The following is a 21,096-nucleotide window of genomic DNA, read 5'->3' on the forward strand; positions in this document are numbered from 1 at the left end:
GCCTGAAGCCCTCCTTCTCTGGGTCTCTGTAGGCATCAGGTATCTATGGCACTGAGTCCGGGGGCCCTAGTTTTACCCTATTTTAAGCAAAGGAAGCAAGTCTTCCTGCTTAAAAAGCAATTTCATCCCTTTTACACATTAAAATACCCCTAAAACATAACTAATGAGTCAGATCCTCCTTTCTTAATAGGACACATACTCTGAAAGCCAAAGTAATTTTGAACAAATGCATTCTAGGACTTACTAGTTAATCATTAAAACCCAAGCCTAGCATGACAAGTAAATATACCTAATGTCACTAAATTGTGCGTTAAAAAATAGTCAAAATGTTATGTATACCTTACTACATATGCCAAAAAGCCCCAAGTTAGCTCAGCTCCCAGCCTCCGTTTCCACAGTATTAACACTGTCTCAAACATAAAACTCTTTGTTAGTACATACCTGATGTAAGCCCACTTAGATCTGAGGAATAACAGAATTTCTATTTATTATTTAAAATTACAATATCAAATCTAGAGCTCCAATGTTCATAAGACATTCTAACTGTAGGGAAAAATAAGTGACATTCACTTAAATACTATGGACATAATCAAATATCTCATTTGTTATTAAATATAGACATTTTGAAGGGAAGTGAATTGTAAGTTGTAACGTAAATTGAATTGTAAATTGTAATTAAATTGTAAAGTGACTTTCTAATTTAGAAAATGTTGTTGATATAATACTTTCATCAAAATATATATTTTCCTAATTCATCAAAATATATATTTTCCTAATTCATCAAAATATATATTTTCCTAATTGATAAGGACCACAAAATATTGTAAAATCATTCACATGCTCAGCACGTAATCCTAATGGATTACTGTAGTAAAAGATTTTGGTTTATTATTGCAATGGCTAAATTTAAGTTATAATTAATTGCTTTGTAAGTACACAATATTTTATAGCATAAAGCTGTTATAAAGTACATGCAATCATGCAAATACAGTAAAATATTATTTTAAAATCATCCAAGACTTTATTATTAAGTGAATGCCATGCCAGCTAATACTTTGGTAAGAACAAATATATTTTATTTACCTAGGAAAACATTACATATTATTCATAAGGGAGTAAATCTACTATTTACCTAAATAAAAGCCAAACCCAGGTATAAATTAGTGTGTGCTTATCTGGAATGAGCTTTGGCAAGGATCAAAGATTTGTTTCCACTTCTGTGTGTTATGTACATCCTGTGCATTTATAAATTATACATATATCGCGGCTAGGAAGGCATTAACCACGGAGAGGGCAGCCAAGCTAATCACCAACCACAATCTTTATGTGATTCACTCAGAAGTTAAATATCTGCCTACCTGGGTGCCATATTTTGTCTTAATTATAATTGGGAAACTTTCACAGTGACTTTTTCCTCAGGGGCTTATTTCCACATTTGACTAACAAAGAGAATAATACAAAATCCAGGTATCTAAACATTTACATTTCTAGAAATCAACCAACGTTTGAAATTTTCACTGCAGGAAAGTAGACCATTTCTACCAACCAAAGCATATTCAGAGAGCACAGAAAGAGCATGTTTTCCCCCAACTGTACGAAAAACTCATCCTCTAAGTTATAGAGCTGGAGGTATTGCTGCTGGGGATTTTCTTTTGGGAATGCTAGCTGAGAAATGTTGGAGTTGTCCTTCTCGAGTGCTTTACGGTCTTACTAAAGAGGATTTCTATTGAAAAAAGGGATAAAGGTAGAGATTTATTTATTTTTAAGTATATTTTCTTTCTTTATGTTTGAAATCCGAAAAGGATGGGTGTTGACTTCTGGATTTTTTGCTTTATCCTAGGCCAGAACCTTTTTAGGAACTGAAGACCTATCACTAGCAGAACATCTACCTCATGTTCATTAATGTAGCAAATATTACAGCAAGTCTTTTCTACTTCATTTTATGTAGTTCTCCCAAAGTCTTTCAGGGAGTAGGTATTATTATTATTATTTTTTTTTTCTGATGCAGACAAAGACACTGAAACACAGGTCAAGTAACATGCTCAAAAAGTCACATCTGGCACTTTCCAGAGTGGAGACTCTTTAGCCCACACACACATATATAAAATATACATAAGCACATGTATGATATAAATATATAAATATATACATCTTTAAGTTGATTTTTTCCCACCAAGAATCCTCTCCCTTTAGTTTTCTTTCATTCTTTCTCCTCATGTTTAATACATATTTATTCTCCATCCATCCTACACTTGCAGTTTCTCTCCTATCTTTTGCTGCCAAATTTTATGAGTATGGAAATTCTATTCAATGCCTCCATCTCCTCATCTTCTGTATGCCCTCAATTCATTACAAAATGGTATTTACTTTCAAAAGTCTTTCATAGTAAAGACTATGTTTACTGAATCTTTAAAATGCAATTTTTCTTTTTTTAAAATTTATCTGAGAGAGAGAAAGAACGGATGAGCGTCTGAGAGAGGTGGAGTCAGGGCAAGGGGCAGAGGAAGAGGGAGAAATAGGCTCCCCGCTGAGCAGGAAGCCTGATGCAGCTTAATCCTGGGACTCTGGGGATCCTGACCTGAGCTGAAGGCAGTAGCTTACCTGACTGAGGCATCCAGGCACCCCTAAAATACAATTTTTCAAACCCCTAGGGATTGTGATTCAGTAAATCTTTGATAGAATCCAAAAGATCTTTTGTTTTTGTTTTTCATTTTCCAAGTAACTACTGTGTTTTCCTCTGATTTTTTTCTTCAAGCATGATCATTTTCAGTTGCATCCTTCACAGTTTCTTAATCTCCATAGGTTTCTTTTCATATTTTATATGTTGGTTATAAAGCCAGAGCTACTGGGTTAGTCTTTTCCCATCTCATCTTTGGTTGGCATCCTTTGCTTATAATCCATGATTCCAATCAACATTTTACACAGAAACACCCAAGATGTCTCTCCACTCAAGATTTGTCTTCTGATTTCCAAATTTTTATATGAAATGTCTTATATAATATCTAAACCTGGATATCCCTCAGGCTGCTTAAATTCAATATGTATCAACCTAATCTCATTGTATTTTTATGCCAGACTTCTCTTCTGTTCAACATCCTGGTTAATGGTGCCATAAACCAAGTGAGACAATGAAGACTCCTAGCCAGATTCTCCTCACTGACCTCCTGCATCCAGCCAGCCATTATCAGTTGCATTTCCCTAACAATTTAGAATGTATCTACCTTTCCAGCTCTATGTTTCCCATCTTCCATCACTGTTTCTATTGTCATCCATGACTCAGATTTCTTTGTCTGACAATGTAATTCTTTTCCTTATTCCAACTTTTCTGACATTTCTATTCTTAACACTGCTACAAAAATTATAATTTTAATATTTAAGTAACCGTATTCCTTCATCTATCAAAAAATTTCAGTGATGATTCCTCCCTCCCATAGTTTGAATGTGACACTTGGACTTTAATGACCTAGACCCCTGTGTGTCTTATTTTATGGCTATCAATCTCTTCCATTTTAAATTTGTTTACATGAATCACTTATGAATATGCAAGTTAATCCTGCAGTTATGTAGCTCTTATTGGCTGGAAAACAAAATGGTACAACCACTTTGGAAGAAGCTTTAGGAGTTTCTTACAAACTTAAACACAATTTTACGACAGAATCCAGCAATACCACTCCTAAGTATGTACCCAGTTCGTTTGAAAACTCAGGTTCACAGAAAAACATGAACACAAATGTTTATAGTAGTTTTGATCATAATTTCCTAAACAAGAATCAACCAAGATGTCCTTCCATAAATGAACAGATAAACTATGCTTTGGAATAGAATATCACCCAGAAAGAAAGAAAGCCATTATGCCACCAAAAGACACAGACAAAACTTAAATGCATATTACTAGGTGAAACAAAACCGATCTGAAAAGACTACATACTGTATGATTCCAATTAAATGACATTATGGAAAAGGCAAAGCTACAGAGACAGGAGAGTAATCAGTGGTATGCAGAAATCTGGGGTAGCAGGGGAATGATGAACAAATGAAGAAAAAGATACTTTTAGGACAGCAAAATTACTGTATATATTATTTTAATGATGGATACTGGCATGCAATTACATAGAAATTTACAGCACAAAGAGTGAGGCTTAATGTATAAAAAATTAGGAAAAGTTCATCGAGGAGATCGCAGGTCCCAGGAAGGAATGCAGACCGTGACAAGGGACTCTAATTGTACCACAAATGTAAGAATAACCTCAAAGAAGGGTATTGAGGGAAAAGGTGCTTACCAAATAATTTTGGAAATAAGGGGAGTCTGTGAGAGTGAAGGCAAAAGGAACTGCTCATAAGCACAGTATTTTAGTTGATAAAGTTGTGCCCCAAAATAATATGGAAAAATATTCTAATACTATTATAAGTACATTGCAACTGAACAATTCAATGAATGGGTGATGAATGATAGTAATCAAGTTTCTCACAGCTGGAGAGGGAATACGCAGTGTAAAAAAAGGCTAAAATAATTCATGTGATAATGATTAGAGACATTAGTATAAACTCATAGTTGGCTTAATGTAGATACAGATGTTTACATATCAAAATATTCAGGATGGGGGAATAGGTGATATAAGTGGTGGAGATTAAGAAATTCACTCACCATAGTAAGCAATGGAAGAGCTGAATCACTGTAGTGTGCGCTCGAAATGAAAATAACACTGTTAATTAATTATACTGGAATTTAAACAAAAAAGAAATAAAAAGAGAAATATTCATACATATGTGAATGAAAAGGGGGAGAAAACAGTAACTTTGTAGTAGAGAAACCAAACACTCCCTCAGCCCCACGACAAGGGCAATACCAACAGTAATAAGTCTTGTTAATACTATGTACCCTGAATACAACGTGATGAAATGACTCTTCACCGGTGGTAGCATTCCTACCAAAACTCTTCATTCCAATCTCGCCACGAGAAAGATGTCAGACAAATTCTAGATCATTCTAAAAAAATATTTAACCTGCAATTCTTAAAACTGTCAAGGTCATTAGAAACAAGACAAGTCTGAAAAACTGTTAACAGCCAACAGGAGCCTATGGAGATACAACAATTACGTGCAATGGAGTCCTTTGGATGAACTAGTGAAACTGAAGGGACATAAGATAAAAACTGAGCAAGCTAGAGCAACTAAATAACTAAAAAATACATTTATATGATATATACTGATAAAATTCCTTTATGTTAATTTGCTTGGGACTTTAAAAGCGTATCTATTTTTGTACTAATTATACCAAGGTATAAATTAACGAAATCTCTATAATATGTACATCATATACTTATAGCATGTTAACACTTTGTAGTAAAGCCTACTTACTGATGTGAAAAAAATATATATGAGGGGAAATTTCTTCCACAAGATGTGAGCTATTGTAGTTTATAAAGAAGTGATCCAAATATAGTTCAAGAATTTTCAATTACTCTCCTATTTCCCTAACTTTTATTAATGTTTTAGTTTATTTTTGTAAACTGTGACATTATTTAAGAAACAAAGATTTTCCAGAAGGCTCAATAACACTTCTTAGGCTGCTATCTTCTATGCTTATATTGCAAGCTATCTCCATCCACCTCCTGCGCTGAAGGCTGATTTTCATATAAATCATGTACTATATTGTAATCTGTGCTGCATATTTATCATTTTTTTCTTCTTTATATTGAAATATTCATTTGATGTGAGAGGGTTAAGGCTGATAGGGGAAAAATTAATAAAAAAAATATTAAAAAACAAGTAACTCAGAGCTTTTCCAGTTTTAGATATAAAGTGCCTTGTCATTTTTGAAGAGTGAAAATTAGAGTCTTTTGTATTGTCTGTGTTCTTAAACTCAAGCCTGCCCCCTGCCTCAGAAAAGCTTTCTTATTATGAGCTTCTCTTTACAGAGACCTACTAACCAGCCTCTAGGTCGGCCAGGGTTATACAAGTATTGTTTTCAATAGTATGATTTTTCATCAACTGTTTAAATAGTTTTAACAGTTTATTTTTTTTTATATTTTTACTTCGGCTATATTTTAATACTCATTATGATTCATGGGGTTTAGTTCCTAGATAATATTTCACAACTCGTTTAGGGACTGTAATGTAAATAACCACAAAGCAAATAGTACCATCTACCAATTGCCCTTTCTGAGTCTCCACATTTTGATACTATGCCTCTATGTATAGGAAAGTAGTATTATCTTGGGGTCTGTCTCCCCATATGTTATTGGCTCAGGCTTCAACAAAATGGTTTCTGTTCTAACATAGTTTAAAGAGGAACACAAGCAAATACTCAACATTACTTGAACTCACAAGTTAGGTCTCAAAGGGTCGTTGTTTCTGAACTGAATTGATCAGAAATTAAAGCTGTGTTCCTGGAGAAAAAGGCAATGATTTAGAAATCCTCACAGGGCTTCTCCTTTTCCTGACCTTGTGTCTAAGAATTACAGTATTAAAAGTCTACAGAATCAAAAACAAGTAAGTCTGCTCCAGGGCAGCATGCCCTGTTTATGTTTGGGTGATAAAACCAGTCAAAGGGTAAATTGAAAGTATTACTAACACTATATAAATCATTTACTGTTGCTGGAAGCACCAAATAATCATTACCAAAGATGTTATGGTAATATTTGCTAGCAAGGTTTTCAAAGTCACTTTTTAGCTTTAATTCAAGAGTGTAGGGTTTTTTTGTTGTTGTTTTCACTGTACGTTTTGGAAAGATGCTTTGCAGTCACTGCTTTTCTCTCTTTCTCTCTCTCTCTCTCTCTCTCTCTCTCTATATATATATATATATATATATACCACTATAATCTGGAATATTTATTTCTATTAACAGTGGTACATTGCTATGAACTAAATTATGACCTCCCCAAATTCTTATGTTGAAGCCTTAACCCCCAATGTGATTGTATTCAGAGACAGGGCCTTTAAGAAGGTAATAAAAGTTAAATGAGGTCATAAGGGTGGTGTGCTGATCCAATAAAATCAGTGTGTTTGTTTGTTTTTTAAGAGATACCAGAGAGCTTACTCTCTCTCTCCCTACCAGAACACAGAGAAAAACTGGTGAGGGCTCAGGAAAAAGGCAGCCATCTGCAGGTCAAGAAAAGAGTTCTCATTGGAAATGAATTGGCCAACACCTTGATCTTGGACTTCCAACATTCAGAACTGTAAGGATATAATTTTTTGTTGTTTAAACCATCCAGTTCATGATATTTTGTTATAGCAGCCTGAGCTGACTAATACTTACATCCAAGTGGTTCATGAAAATCTATCTGTTAACCACAGATTCTTTCTCAAAACCAGTTTCCTACAGTATTTTTTAAAAATTTACTCAGTGAGGGGCAAGACGGCGGAAGAGTAGGGTCCCCAAATCACCTGTCTCCACCAAATTACCTAGAAAACCTTCAAATTATCCTGAAAATCTATGAATTCGGCCTGAAAATTAAAGAGAGACCACCTGGAATGCTACAGTGAGAGGAGTTCGAGCATCTATCAAGGTAGGAAGACGGGGAAAAAGAAATAAAGGAACAAAGGCCTCCAGGGGGAGGGGCCCCGCGAGGAGCCGGGCTGAGGCCGGGGCGAGTGTCCCCAGGACAGGAGAGCCCCGTCCCGGAGACGCAGGAGCTGCACCGACCTTCCCGGGGGAAAGGGGCTCGCGGGGAGGTGGAGCAGGACCCAGGAGGGCGGGGATGCCCTCGGGCTCCCGGGACAGTAACAGACACCTGCGCCCCGGAGAGTGCGCCGAGCTCCCTAAGGGCTGCAGCGCGCACGGCGGGACCCGGAGCAGCTCGGGGGGCTCGGGCGGAGGAAGAGGCTCCGCGGAGGGGGCTGCGGGGCGGGAGCAGCTGGGGGGGGGGGCTCGGGGGCGGCTCCGCGGAGGGGGCTGCGGGGCGGGAGCGCGAATCCAACAGCGCAGGCTCCGGAGCACAGGGCGCCGGGACACAGCCCAGGATCCGGCCTCCCCCGGGACAGGCAGAGGCCGGGAGGGCCCAGGACAGCGAGGACGCTCCTGCCCCAGCTGAGCAGATCAGCGGCCCCGCCCGGAGCCTCCAGGCCCTGCAGACCGAGAGCTCCGGAGCTACTGTGGGGCTGAATCCAGGGCTGCAGACCTGGCCCCGCCACTGGGGCTCTTGCTCCTGGGGCCTCACGGGGTAAACAACACCCCCTGAGCCCTGCACCAGGCAGGGGCACAGCAGCTCCCCCAACTGCTCACACCTGAAAATCAGCACAGCAGGCCCCTCCCCCAGAAGACCAGCTGGACGGACAACTTCCAGGGGAAGCCAAGGGACTTAAAGTACACAGAATCAGAAGATACTCCCCCGTGGTTCTTTTTTTTTTCTTTTTTTGTTTTGTTTTGCTTTTTGATTTGTTTCCTTCCCCCACCCCCTTTTTTCTCCTTTCTTTCTTTTTCTTTCTCTTTTTCTTCTTTTTTTTTTTCTCGTTTTTTTTTTCTTCCTTTTTTTTCTCTTTCTCTTTTCTTTCCTTCTTTCTCTCCTCTCTTTTTCTCCTTTTCCCAATACAACTTGCTTTTGGCCACTCTGCACTGAGCAAAATGACTAGAAGGAAAACCTCACCTCAAAAGAAAGAATCAGAAACAGTCCTCTCTCCCACAGAGTTACAAAATCTGGATTACAATTCAATGTCAGAAAGCCAATTCAGAAGCACTATTATACAGCTACTGGTGGCTCTAGAAAAAAGCAGAAAGGACTCAAGAGACTTCATGACTGCAGAATTTAGAGCTAATCAGGCAGAAATTAAAAATCAATTGAATGAGATGCAATCCAAACTACAAGTCCTAACGATGAGGGTTAACGAGGTGGAAGAACGAGTGAGTGACATAGAAGACAAGTTGATGGCAAAGAGGGAAACTGAGGAAAAAAGAGACAAACAATTAAAAGACCATGAAGATAGATTAAGGGAAATAAACGACAGCCTGAGAAAGAAAAACCTAAGTTTAATTGGTATTCCCGAGGGTGCCGAAAGGGACAGAGGGCCAGAATATGTATTTGAACTAATTCTAGCTGAAAACTTTCCTAATCTGGGAAGGGAAACAGGCATTCAGATCCAGGAAATAGAGAGATCCCCCCCTAAAATCAATAAAAACCGTTCAACATCTCGACATTTAATAGTGAAGCTTGCAAATTCCAAAGATAAAGAGAAGATCCTTAAAGCAGCAAGAGACAAGAAATCCCTGACTTTTATGGGGAGGAGTATTAGGGTAACAGCAGACCTCTCCACAGAGACCTGGCAGGCCAGAAAGGGCTGGCAGGATATATTCAGGGTCCTAAATGAGAAGAACATGCAACCAAGAATACTTTATCCAGCAAGGCTCTCATTCAAAATGGAAGGAGAGATAAAGAGCTTCCAAGACAGGCAGAACTGAAAGAATATGTGACCTCCAAACCAGCTCTGCAAGAAATTTTAAGGGGGACTCTTAAAATTCCGCTTTAAGAAGAAGTTCAGTGGAACAATCCACAAAAACAAGGACTGAATAGATATCATGATGACACTAAACTCATATCTCTCAATAGTAACTCTGAACGTGAACGGGCTTAATGACACCATCAAAAGGCGCAGGGTTTCAGACTGGATAAAAAAGCAGGACCCATCTATTTGCTGCCTACAAGAGACTCATTTTAGACAGAAGGACACCTACAGCCTGAAAATAAAAGGTTGGAGAACCATTTACCATTCGAATGGTCCTCAAAAGAAAGCAGGGGTAGCCATCCTTATATCAGATAAACTAAAATTTACCCCAAAGACTGTAGTGAGAGATGAATAGGGACACTATATCATACTTAAAGGATCTATTCAACAAGAGGACTTAACAATCCTCAATATATATGCCCCGAATGTGGGAGCTGCCAAATATATCAATCAATTATTAACCAAAGTGAAGAAATACTTAGATAATAATACACTTATACTTGGTGACTTCAATCTAGCTCTTTCTATACTCGATAGGTCGTCTAAGCACAACATCTCCAAAGAAACGAGAGCTTTAAATGATACACTGGACCATATGGATTTCACAGATATCTACAGAACTTTCCATCCAAACTCAACTGAATACACATTCTTCTCAAGTGCACTGGAACTTTCTCCAGAATAGACCACATATTGGGTCACAAATCAGGTCTGAACCGATACCAAAAGATTGGGATCGTCCCCTGCATATTCTCAGACCATAATGCCTTGAAATTAGAACTAAATCACAACAAGAAGTTTGGAAGGACCTCTAACACGTGGAGGTTAAGGACCATCCTGCTAAAAGATGAAAGGGTCAACCAGGAAATTAAGGAAGAATTAAAAGCATTCATGGAAACTAATGAGAATGAAGATACAACAGTTCAAAATCTTTGGGATGCAGCAAAAGCAGTCCTAAGGGGGAAATACATCGCAATACAAGCATCCATTCAAAAACTGGAAAGAACTCAAATACAAAAGCTAACCTGACACATAAAGAGCTAGAGAAAAAACAGCAAATAGATCCTACACCCAAGAGAAGAAGGGAGTTAATAAAGATTCGAGCAGAACTCAACGAAATCGAGACCAGAAGAACTGTGGAACAGATCAACAGAACCAGGAGTTGGTTCTTTGAAAGAATTAATAAGATAGATAAACCATTAGCCAGCCTTATTAAAAAGAAGAGAGAGAAGACTCAAATTAATAAAATCATGAATGAGAAAGGAGAGATCACTACCAACACCAAGGAAATACAAACGATTTTAAAAACATATTATGAACAGCTATACGCCAATAAATTAGGCAATCTAGGAGAAATGGACGCATTCCTGGAAAGCCACAAACTACCAAAACTGGAACAGGAAGAAATAGAAAACCTTAGCAGGCCAATAACCAGGGAGGAAATTGAAGCAGTCATCAAAAACCTCCCAAGACACAAGAGTCCAGGGCCAGATGGCTTCCCTGGGGAATTTTATCAAACGTTTAAAGAAGAAACCATACCTATTCTCCTAAAGCTGTTTGGAAAGATAGAAAGAGATGGAGTACTTCCAAATTCGTTCTATGAGGCCAGCATCACCTTAATTCCAAAACCAGACAAAGACCCCACCAAAAAGGAGAATTACAGACCAATATCCCTGATGAACATGGATGCAAAAATTCTCAACAAGATACTGGCCAATAGGATCCAACAGTACACTAAGAAAATTATTCACCATGACCAAGTAGGATTTATCCCTGGGACACAAGGCTGGTTCAACACCCGTAAAACAATCAATGTGATTCATCATATCAGCAAGAGAAAAACCAAGAACCATATGATCCTCTCATTAGATGCAGAGAAAGCATTTGACAAAATACAGCATCCATTTCTGATCAAAACTCTTCAGAGTGTAGGGATAGAGGGAACTTTCCTCGACATCTTAAAAGCCATCTATGAAAAGCCCACAGCAAATATCATTCTCAATGGGGAAGCACTGGGAGCCTTTCCCCTAAGATCAGGAACAATACAGGGGTGTCCACTCTCACCACTGCTGTTCAACATAGTACTGGAAGTCCTAGCCTCAGCAATCAGACAACAAAAAGACATTAAAGGCATTCAAATTGGCAAAGAAGAAGTCAAACTCTCCCTCTTCGCCGATGACATGATACTCTACATAGAAAACCCTAAAGCCTCCACCCCAAGATTCCTAGAACTCATACAGCAATTCGGTAGCGTGGCAGGATACAAAATCAATGCCCAGAAGTCAGTGGCATTTCTTTACACTAACAATGAGACTGAAGAAAGAGAAATTAAGGAGTCAATCCCATTTACAATTGCACCCAAAAGCATAAGATACCTAGGAATAAACCTAACCAAAGAGGTAAAGGATCTATACCCTAAAAACTATAGAACATTTCTGAAAGAAATTGAGGAAGACACAAAGAGATGGAAAAATATTCCATGCTCATGGATTGGCAGAATTAATATTGTGAAAATGTCAATGTTACCCAGGGCAATATACACGTTTAATGCAATCCCTATCAAAATACCATGGACTTTCTTCAGAGAGTTAGAACAAATTATTTTAAGATTTGTGTGGAATCAGAAAAGACCTCGAATAGCCAGGGGAATTTTAAAAAAGAAAACCATATCTGGGGGCATCACAATGCCAGATTTCAGGTTGTACTACAAAGCTGTGGTCATCAAGACAGTGTGGTACTGGCACAAAAACAGACACATAGATCAGTGGAACAGAATAGAGAACCCAGAAGTGGACCCTGAACTTTATGGTCAACTAATATTCGATAAAGGAGGAAAGACTATCCATTGGAAGAAAGACAGTCTCTTCAATAAATGGTCCTGGGAAAATTGGACATCCACATGCAGAAGAATTAAACTAGACCACTCTCTTGCACCATACACAAAGATAAACTCAAAATGGATGAAAGATCTAAATGTGAGACAAGATTCCATCAAAATCCTAGAGGAGAACACAGGCAACACCCTTTTAGAACTCGGCCACAGTAACATCTTGCAAGATACATCCAAGAAGGCAAAAGAAACAAAAGCATAAATCTTCATGCTTCATCAGGATAAAAAGCTTCTGCACAGTGAGGGAAACAGTCAACAAAACTCAAAGACAACCTACAGAATGGGAGAAGATATTTGCAAATGACATATCAGATAAAGGGCTAGTTTCCAAGATCTATAAAGAACTTATTAAACTCAACACCAAAGAAACAAACAATCCAATCATGAAATGGGCAAAAGACATGAAGAGAAATCTCACAGAGGAAGACATAGACATGGCCAACATGCACATGAGAAAATGCTCTGCATCACTTGCCATCAGGGAAATACAAATCAAAACCACCATGAGATCCCACCTCACACCAGCGAGAATGGGGCAAATTAACAAGGCAGGAAACCACAAATGTTGGAGAGGATGCAGAGAAAAGGGAACCCTCTTACACTGTTGGTGGGAATGTGAACTGGTGCAGCCACTCTGGAAAACTGTGTGGAGGTTCCTCAAACAGTTAAAAATAGACCTGCCCTACGACCCAGCAATTGCACTGTTGGGGATTTACCCCAAAGATACAAATGCAATGAAACGCCGGGACACCTGCACCCCGATGTTTCTAGCAGCAATGGCCACGATAGCCAAACTGTGGAAGGAGCCTCGGTGTCCAACGAAAGATGAATGGATAAAGAAGATGTGGTTTATGTATACAATGGAATATTACTCAGCTATTAGAAATGACAAATACCCACCATTTGCTTCAACGTGGATGGAACTGGAGGGTATTATGCTGAGTGAAGTAAGTCAATCGGAGAAGGACAAACATTATATAGTCTCATTCATTTGCGGAATATAAATAATAGTGAAAGGGAATATAAGGGAAGGGGGAAGAAATGTGTGGGAAATATCAGAAAGGGAGACAGAACGTAAAGACTGCTAACTCTGGGAAACGAACTAGGGGTGGTGGAAGGGGAGGAGGGCGGGGGGTGGGAGTGAATGGGTGACGGGCACTGGGCGTTATTCTGTATGTTAGTAAATTGAACACCAATAAAAAATAAATTAAAAAAAAAATAAAATAAAATAAATAAAATAAAATAAAATAAAATAAAATAAAATAAAATAAAATAAAATAAAATTTTACAAAAAAAAAATTTACTCAGTGTTTTTTCTTCACTATTAGTCAATATTTTTTAAGTTGTTTCCCTCATCCATCCTTCCTTCCTTTCTTTCTTTCTTTCTTTCTTTCTTTCTTTCTTTCTTTCTTTCTTTTTTTCTCTTTCCTTTCTTTCTCTTTGCTTTTCCTTCCTTCCTTCCTTCCTTCCTTCCTTCCTTCCTTCCTTCCTTCCTTCCTTCCTTCCATTCAAATGAGGATCACAAGAAATATAGAAAACACTGTTGGTTATTATTCTGAGGCTTCCTTCTCACTAGACAAGGCTGAAATTCATTCTAGTGTTTCTTTCTTACAACATAATTATGTTATGCTTGTGCTTGTTTAAACCTCTGAAAGTAGAGGTACCTGGGTGGCTCAGTGGTTGAGCATCTGCCTTTGGCTCAGGTCCTGATCCTGGGGTCCTGGGATCAAGTCCTGCATCCTCCCTACAGGGATTCTGTTTCTCTCTCTGCCTATCTCTCTCCTCCCTCACTCTCTCTCTCTCTCTGTTTCTCGTAAATAAATAAATAAAATCTAAAACAAATAAACAAACAAAAACAAAAAAACAAAAAAACACCACTGAAAGAAATCCTCTTACTGTTAGTGGCTTATTGGTGAGTATGTGAGATATTCTAATCAATGAGATGTGATGGCAAATGAGCTAGGGAAATGCTTCATTAAAAGATTTCTCATTTTTGGGGATCCCTGGGTGGCACAGCGGTTTGGTGCCTGCCTTTGGCCCAGGATGTGATCCTGGAGACCCGGGATCAAATCCCACATTGGGCTCCTGGTGCATGGAGCCTGCTTCTCCCTCTGCCTGTGTCTCCGCCTCTCTCTCTCTCTATCATAAATAAATAAAAATTTTAAAAAATTAAAAAAAAAATAAAATAAAAAATAAAAGATTTCTCATTTTCAAAGTGGGGCAGGTGAATGAGTGGGTTTGGCCTGGCCTAGTCATTATTGTCTGTGGATATGAAGTTTGGAACTATTTTAGCTTCTTGCAAACATGAGAACCATTCACTTAGGTGGCAAGTGATATACTGATAGAGTAGAAAGATAAAAATAATTTAGAAGTCTGAGATTATTATTGAACCTTGAACTTAATAGTATTGGAGTTTTAATATAACCAGACTTTTTTGCTAGGCAAAAATAATAAATCTGTTGTTTAAAAAGTGCTGAGTTGACTTTTAATAATTACATATGATAATTACATAATCATTTATATATAGGATCAGAAATTAAAATTCTTTGACACACTTTTTTGAATTGTCTTCAACATAAAACTTTTGAAAATAATTTTAATTGTTTAATCTATTTAATAAATGCCTTTCACATTAGAAAGAAAAATAGATACTTTGTGTTAAATGGAACTTGTGTATTTCAGTAAAATCAATACATAAAATTGCTTCTCATAAAAATCTCAGGGAATGATATAGAAGAAATAAATAATAGTGTAACAGATGCTGAGAACCAGCACAGGGAGTCATGGGTAAAAGGAAGACTTCTTGCTTTATAGAATTTTTTTTATTTTGAGGTTTTAGAAATTTGTGTATATATATTAACTAAACTTAAAGTCTTATAAAAATAAAGACTGAGGAGGCTGTTAAAAATCAGAGATTTGGGGATCCCTGGGTGGCTCAGTGGTATAGCGCCACCTTCGGCCCAGGGCATGATCCTGAGGTTCAAACAATTATATTTATTTGGGTAACAATTATATTTATTGTTTGGGTAACTTAGATAACTTTAAAATCCCTATTCTATCTGAAATCGAATTTTAATTTTTATATTTGTGTTGATATTAAGAGCGTGCTAGCAGAGAAGGCAATGGTTAATAGAAAAACTTATTAGTAGAAAATTACTATTTCAGCAGATTTCCCTGTGACCTGAGTTCAAACAGTTAGAAAGCATGCTTTTTTTAAATTTCTGGGCAAGATTCAGTTGGAATGAGTCTGTAACTTAAGAGAGCAAGCAAATAAACTTCACATCATCATCACATCATTGACAGGTAGGGGTAAGACAACTTCTATGTCTCCACTCTACGGGCTAGCTTCTGTAACCTCAGTGAAGTTTTGCAATGTCCCTGGAAACAGCTGTTCAGCAACCAGAATATTGGAGAGGGCTCATTAGGACATCTCATATTGATCACTAGAGGTGCTTGCTGGGAGATTAATAATAAGGAGCCTTTGTTATATTGAAAAGGGCAAGTTTTTTCAAGTTTGGACATGCTATTAAAGTAGCCTAAGTAAGAGATATCAGTAGACTGCCAGCTAGAAGAAAAGGAGATGAAAAAAAAGTAGGTGAATTTGAAAGGTGATCAGTAGGCAGAGTCATTAGGATTTGTATATGAGATTGGGAGAGCAGAATAATCAAAATATTGCCAGAGATGTCAAATAAGGAAATGATATTGACATATAATTTGGGGAATAGTTGAGAAATTCAGTTTTAAGCATGCGAAATTTGAGATGCCTATAGGACATTCAAGGAAGTGTTTAAGTTCTTAGCTACAGTTACAGCAAAGGATCAACTTATAACCATTAGATTTATGAGAAATGAGAAAAATCAATGATGAGTTGTTCAGAGATTGCTGATGAGAGCCTCCAATAATGTACACCTCTTAAAATGGCCAACATAGTTTGTGAAATGGGAGGAATGCATTTTCTGAGAAGTCTTATTCGCTTTAATTTCATTGGAAAACAATGCAGTACTACTATATGGGGAGTGTCTAAAATTATAAAAGGAACAAAATCTAACCCTTCCCTATAAAAATTTATATTCTCTATATATTCTAATGAAGAAAATACAGTCAAAAGTTAGGGTGGCTTTTTAATTATATGATTTTTCTCCCCACAGATACAAAAAATATATATATTTTTATCAGAAAATCTAGGTTGGCCATCCAAATATTATTTTTCTATTATATATGTGTTATATATATATATATATATATAATATACATAGTAATACAGTATACACAGTAATTATACAGCATATAATTTTATATATGTACACATATTGTTATAAAGTTCTGCAAATAAATAACAATGGGAAACAAAATTAGATGCAGAGCACTAAGAATCTACAAAGACTCACAAATAATATTCTAAATAAATGGAAATCAACCAGTAGAAATATCACCAGATTTGAACATCCTAAATTTCTAATAACACTAAAATAAATATAGTGCTTTATCTTTACAAAATTCTTATAAGAATTTTGTAAATTTGTTTGGTGGAATTGAACATAGTAAGCATTGTGGCTCTTTGAAGTCAAAAGAGATATCGGAAAGAATATTATTTTAACCTTGTAGGTTAATAATTATGCTTCATTGTCCTGTTTTTCTTTTTTTTTTTTTTTTTTTTAAGGCATTAGCTTAAAATAGAAACTTAACATTTGTTGTTTGGCCAATTACCTCATAAAGAAATTGCTCATATGGTGCCAAGTGAGAACAGATGCTACAAAATGGTATCCTCCTATACCCAGTTTTATAGTTGTTAATTTCAATCCATTGCAAATGCTTTTCAATTCCATTTAAAGGAGATGATAACTGTGATGTGTAAAGCTTTCATTGTTATTAATTTATTTATTTATGTAGCCCCGTCTCACATTACAATGTGATTTCTTCAGGCTTGATTCTCCATTTCTTTCTAAGTGTTTTAGTATTTAAATCTTCTCATTACTTAAGGCTTTCCCTTTTGTTCACTTATTTGGATTCTCAAAAGGAACATTCTCATTCATGTGCGAGATGCTGTGTTAAACACTTGTCAGAAAAGTCAACAATTCTGGGATAACAGCATAGTGTACACCAATTAACCAACATATGTGGAAAACTGGAGTCAGAGAAAGTCAATGAGTCAACCAAGTGTGTGTATGTGCGGGGGGCTGGAGGGTGCATACTCATGGGTTGTTCACTCAGCTTGATGACTTTTTTTTTTTTTTTTTTTTTGCTTTTAGCTGTTATTTGTTAGGTCTTTGCCAAATCATCTCATCAGATATCAGAAATGAGCAGACACATTTTCATGTTTTGATTGTTGTATTCCCCTATTTATCCTTTGCATATGAAAAAAATATGTGCACTATAGACACATGCAAAATTATCCAATAAGACTGAAGTCCACAAAATTCTTCCATCTTAGGTTTACTGTCTGAGAAGAGTGTCATATATACATGACTTGGAAAGAAATCTTTCTATAATTCTTATTTAAAAAAAATTCAGGATGTGTCCCATAGTAACTACTAAATTCAAGAGACAGAGAGACTGATCCGTATTATGTAGTATTTTATTAACAACCATAGAATAACTTGCAATAAAATAATCTATTCCTTAAGCATTATCTTTTTACGTACTCTTGCTTTCTTATAGAACTGGACAATGATTTTTCTGAGCATAAGGAAATGGCTTTGGATCTCCACACAAGTGTTCTGGTAACAAGTCCATGTCATAGACGACAGTATTTAGATTTGATAAAGGTCTCATTTTTTTTTTTTAATTTTCCAGAAATAATGGAGTGGTAAAAAAATATTTTTAAATAAAGAATTAAATAAAATAATTTTACTTTCAGTTCTTTTTTCACACACACACACAAAAATTACCTCTCAGTAAATTTGTGTTCAGTATGCACATGTTTATAAATATGTCTATTCTCTCATGAGTTTCCTAATGTATTGTTTTTGCTTCTAATAGATCTGATATGGCTTTGTCTAAACTAGTCAATGTGCAGGTCTAACAGCCATACTTATTTTGCAAAGGGTAAGATTTCAGAAGTAGTAGCACACTGGGGACAAAAATAAGGATCTTACTCCAAAAATTGAGCCTTTCCTTGCTCTAAAGGAAACGGTCACAAAAAAGGATATCCTAGACTGAGGAAAAGCTGTAAGAACTGAAGTATGGACATTCTGATCAATTTCTTTTTCTTTAAATTAGTGGAAGAGCAAATGTATTCAAATGCCTCATTTCTATTAACTAGTCACATGCAGTTTCTATGTCCCTGTAAGACTCAAAAGCTAATTTACTGTTACAGAATCACAGATGTTGTTTTATTCATGCTCTAGGCAAGTCATACTGGTCATACTGTATATTTTATTTCTGAATTGCTAATAGAAAATGTGGAACTCTTTCATATTAAAAAAAACACAAAAATAATTTTATTGAAATAATTTATTCTTAAAGCAACCTAAAATATTTATGAACATATTTTCCTTCATTTCATTAAATTCATGTATAAATGCAATACTGTTAATACTGAGGATATAAGTCAGCCACTCAGGGTAAGAAATATAGAATAATTTAATCCAAAAACAGTTTATTCCTGGGTTTAAAAAATATCTAAAAGGAGTATTTTTTTTTTGGACCATAGAAACCCAACTGATAATTCCAAGCTTTAAGCTCCAAGCTGATATCTTTAAACAATTATTCAAAAAATAGAACACCAAGCATAAAGTCTAGTGACCTAAGATGACTATAAGACATTTTCATTTCTTACTTTAAATCCTCTTCACTCTGTTTCTCCCATGTCCTTAAATAAAAAATAAAAATGTTCTCCTGATTAAACATATTTATACTTTTTTTTTTGGACCACTGATCCTTTTGAGACTACAGGAAAAAAATACCCATATATGTATATGTATAAAATGTTGCATTTGACTTAAGGGTCTTATATATATACCCCACCAAAGGCCATCTGGATGCTATAAGGTTTCATGCATCAGAGTTAAGAATGCCTGGTCTAAAACAATATGCATATTTTTCATTTTGGAGGATTTTATAAACCTTCTACTGCCATCATCAAGGCTTCTTAGAAAGATAAGCACTCAATAGGTGTTCATAATGTATTAGTGGTTAATAATGATAAAGAGCTATTTCCTCTCCTTATAAAAGTAATAATTTGAAATCAACTATCATGTGAATTTTGCTACAAATGTTCAGTTCACATCTCCTAATTCCCATGATATTGAAAGCAAGATAAAATTTTATGAGATGGATCAACCTTCAATAACTAGAAATTAACCAGATCTAGGCAACCCAAAGAAGTTCATGAGGAAACCAAGATATTGGAATATAGAATTGGAATATCTATAGAACTTAGCTCTGTAGGCTCAAAAACTCACAAGTCCAATTTTTGCTTACCCAACAGCAAGCAAAAATCATATATAATTTTTTGGAGATCTGTTTATAACTAGATGTGATGCCCTGCTGGGGGTGGTAGCAATTACCAACGCTCATCATTATTCACTTCTCCTTTCTTTCCTGAACACCCAGCAGACAAGTTTACAGCCTACATAAAATTAGTCAGGGCAATATGGCTACTTCCAGCTGATGGAGTATAAACAAAATTTGACATTGTCATTTCTTGGCTGAGATATTTAAAAGCACTTGATTGACTCTGTAGCTTGCTCAAATCATGACACTGACCCTGAAAGCTTCATGTTTATACTGAAAAATGAGAAAATAAGACCTTTAAAATAAGACCTTAAAATTCACTTGGAAGGCTACTTCTCTGGAGAAATAAACTTAGGCCACCAATATTATGTCACGAATATTTCAGGAATTAACTGGTAGCTAAGAATAGCTTAGCCTAAGTTGATGAACATGCCAAGTTAGATGACATTTTTTTTTAAGAGAGAATGAGTCCCCAAGTCAACGAGGGTACAGAGAGAAAGAGAATCTTAAGCAGGCTCCATGCCCAGTGCAGAGCCCAACACAAGGCTCACTGTCAGAACCCTGAGATTATGTCCTGAGCTGAAATCAAGAGTCAAAACCTTAACTGACTGAGCCACCCAGGTGCCCCCACGTTTGATTTTTTTAAATTAAAATGTAATGAGTAATAGAGTATCATGTCTTCTGCAATTAGTGAAAGTTTTACTTCTTCCTTGCTAATTTATGGTATTGGCATTAAAAATAGGCACAAAGATCAATGGGACAGAACAGAAAAAACAGAAATGAGCACTAAACTATATAGTCAATGAATCTTCAACAAAGCCAGAAAGACTATCTAATGGGAAAAAGGCAGTTTCTTCAGAAATGATATTGAGGAAACTAGACAGTAACATGCAAGAGAAAAAAAGTGGATTACTTTATTATACCATATACAAAAATAAATTCAAAAAGGATTAATGACCTAAATATGAGAGAGGAAACCACCAAAATCCTGGAGGGAAAGACAGGCAGCAACATTGATCATGGCCATAGCAACTTCTTATTAGGTATGTCTCCTGAGATAAGGGGAATAAAAGCAAAAATAAACTGTTAGGACTTCATCAAAAGAAAAGGCTTCTGCAAAGTGAAGGAAACAATCAACAAAACCAAAAGGCAAACCTACTGACTGGGAGAAGATATTTGAAAATGACATATATCTGATAAAGGGGTGGTATCCAAAATAAATAAAGAATTTATAAAACTCAACACCCAAAAGAAATTAATAATCCAATTAAAAATGGGCAGAAGCACCCTCAAGTGCCACTCTGGCTACACTG

The 21,096-nt window shown here is 36.4% G+C and overlaps 1 long non-coding RNA gene across 1 annotated transcript in view; it reads right to left on the reverse strand.

Moving 5' to 3' along the window:
- The window catches only part of LOC144292707 (uncharacterized), a 472,395-nt gene that overhangs the window by 133,011 nt on the left and 318,288 nt on the right, over positions 1-21,096 (reverse strand). The gene's annotated exons all lie outside the window — the stretch shown is intronic.

This window comes from Canis aureus, chromosome 2 (assembly GCF_053574225.1).
Source record: "Canis aureus isolate CA01 chromosome 2, VMU_Caureus_v.1.0, whole genome shotgun sequence".
Lineage (NCBI taxonomy): Eukaryota > Metazoa > Chordata > Mammalia > Carnivora > Canidae > Canis > Canis aureus.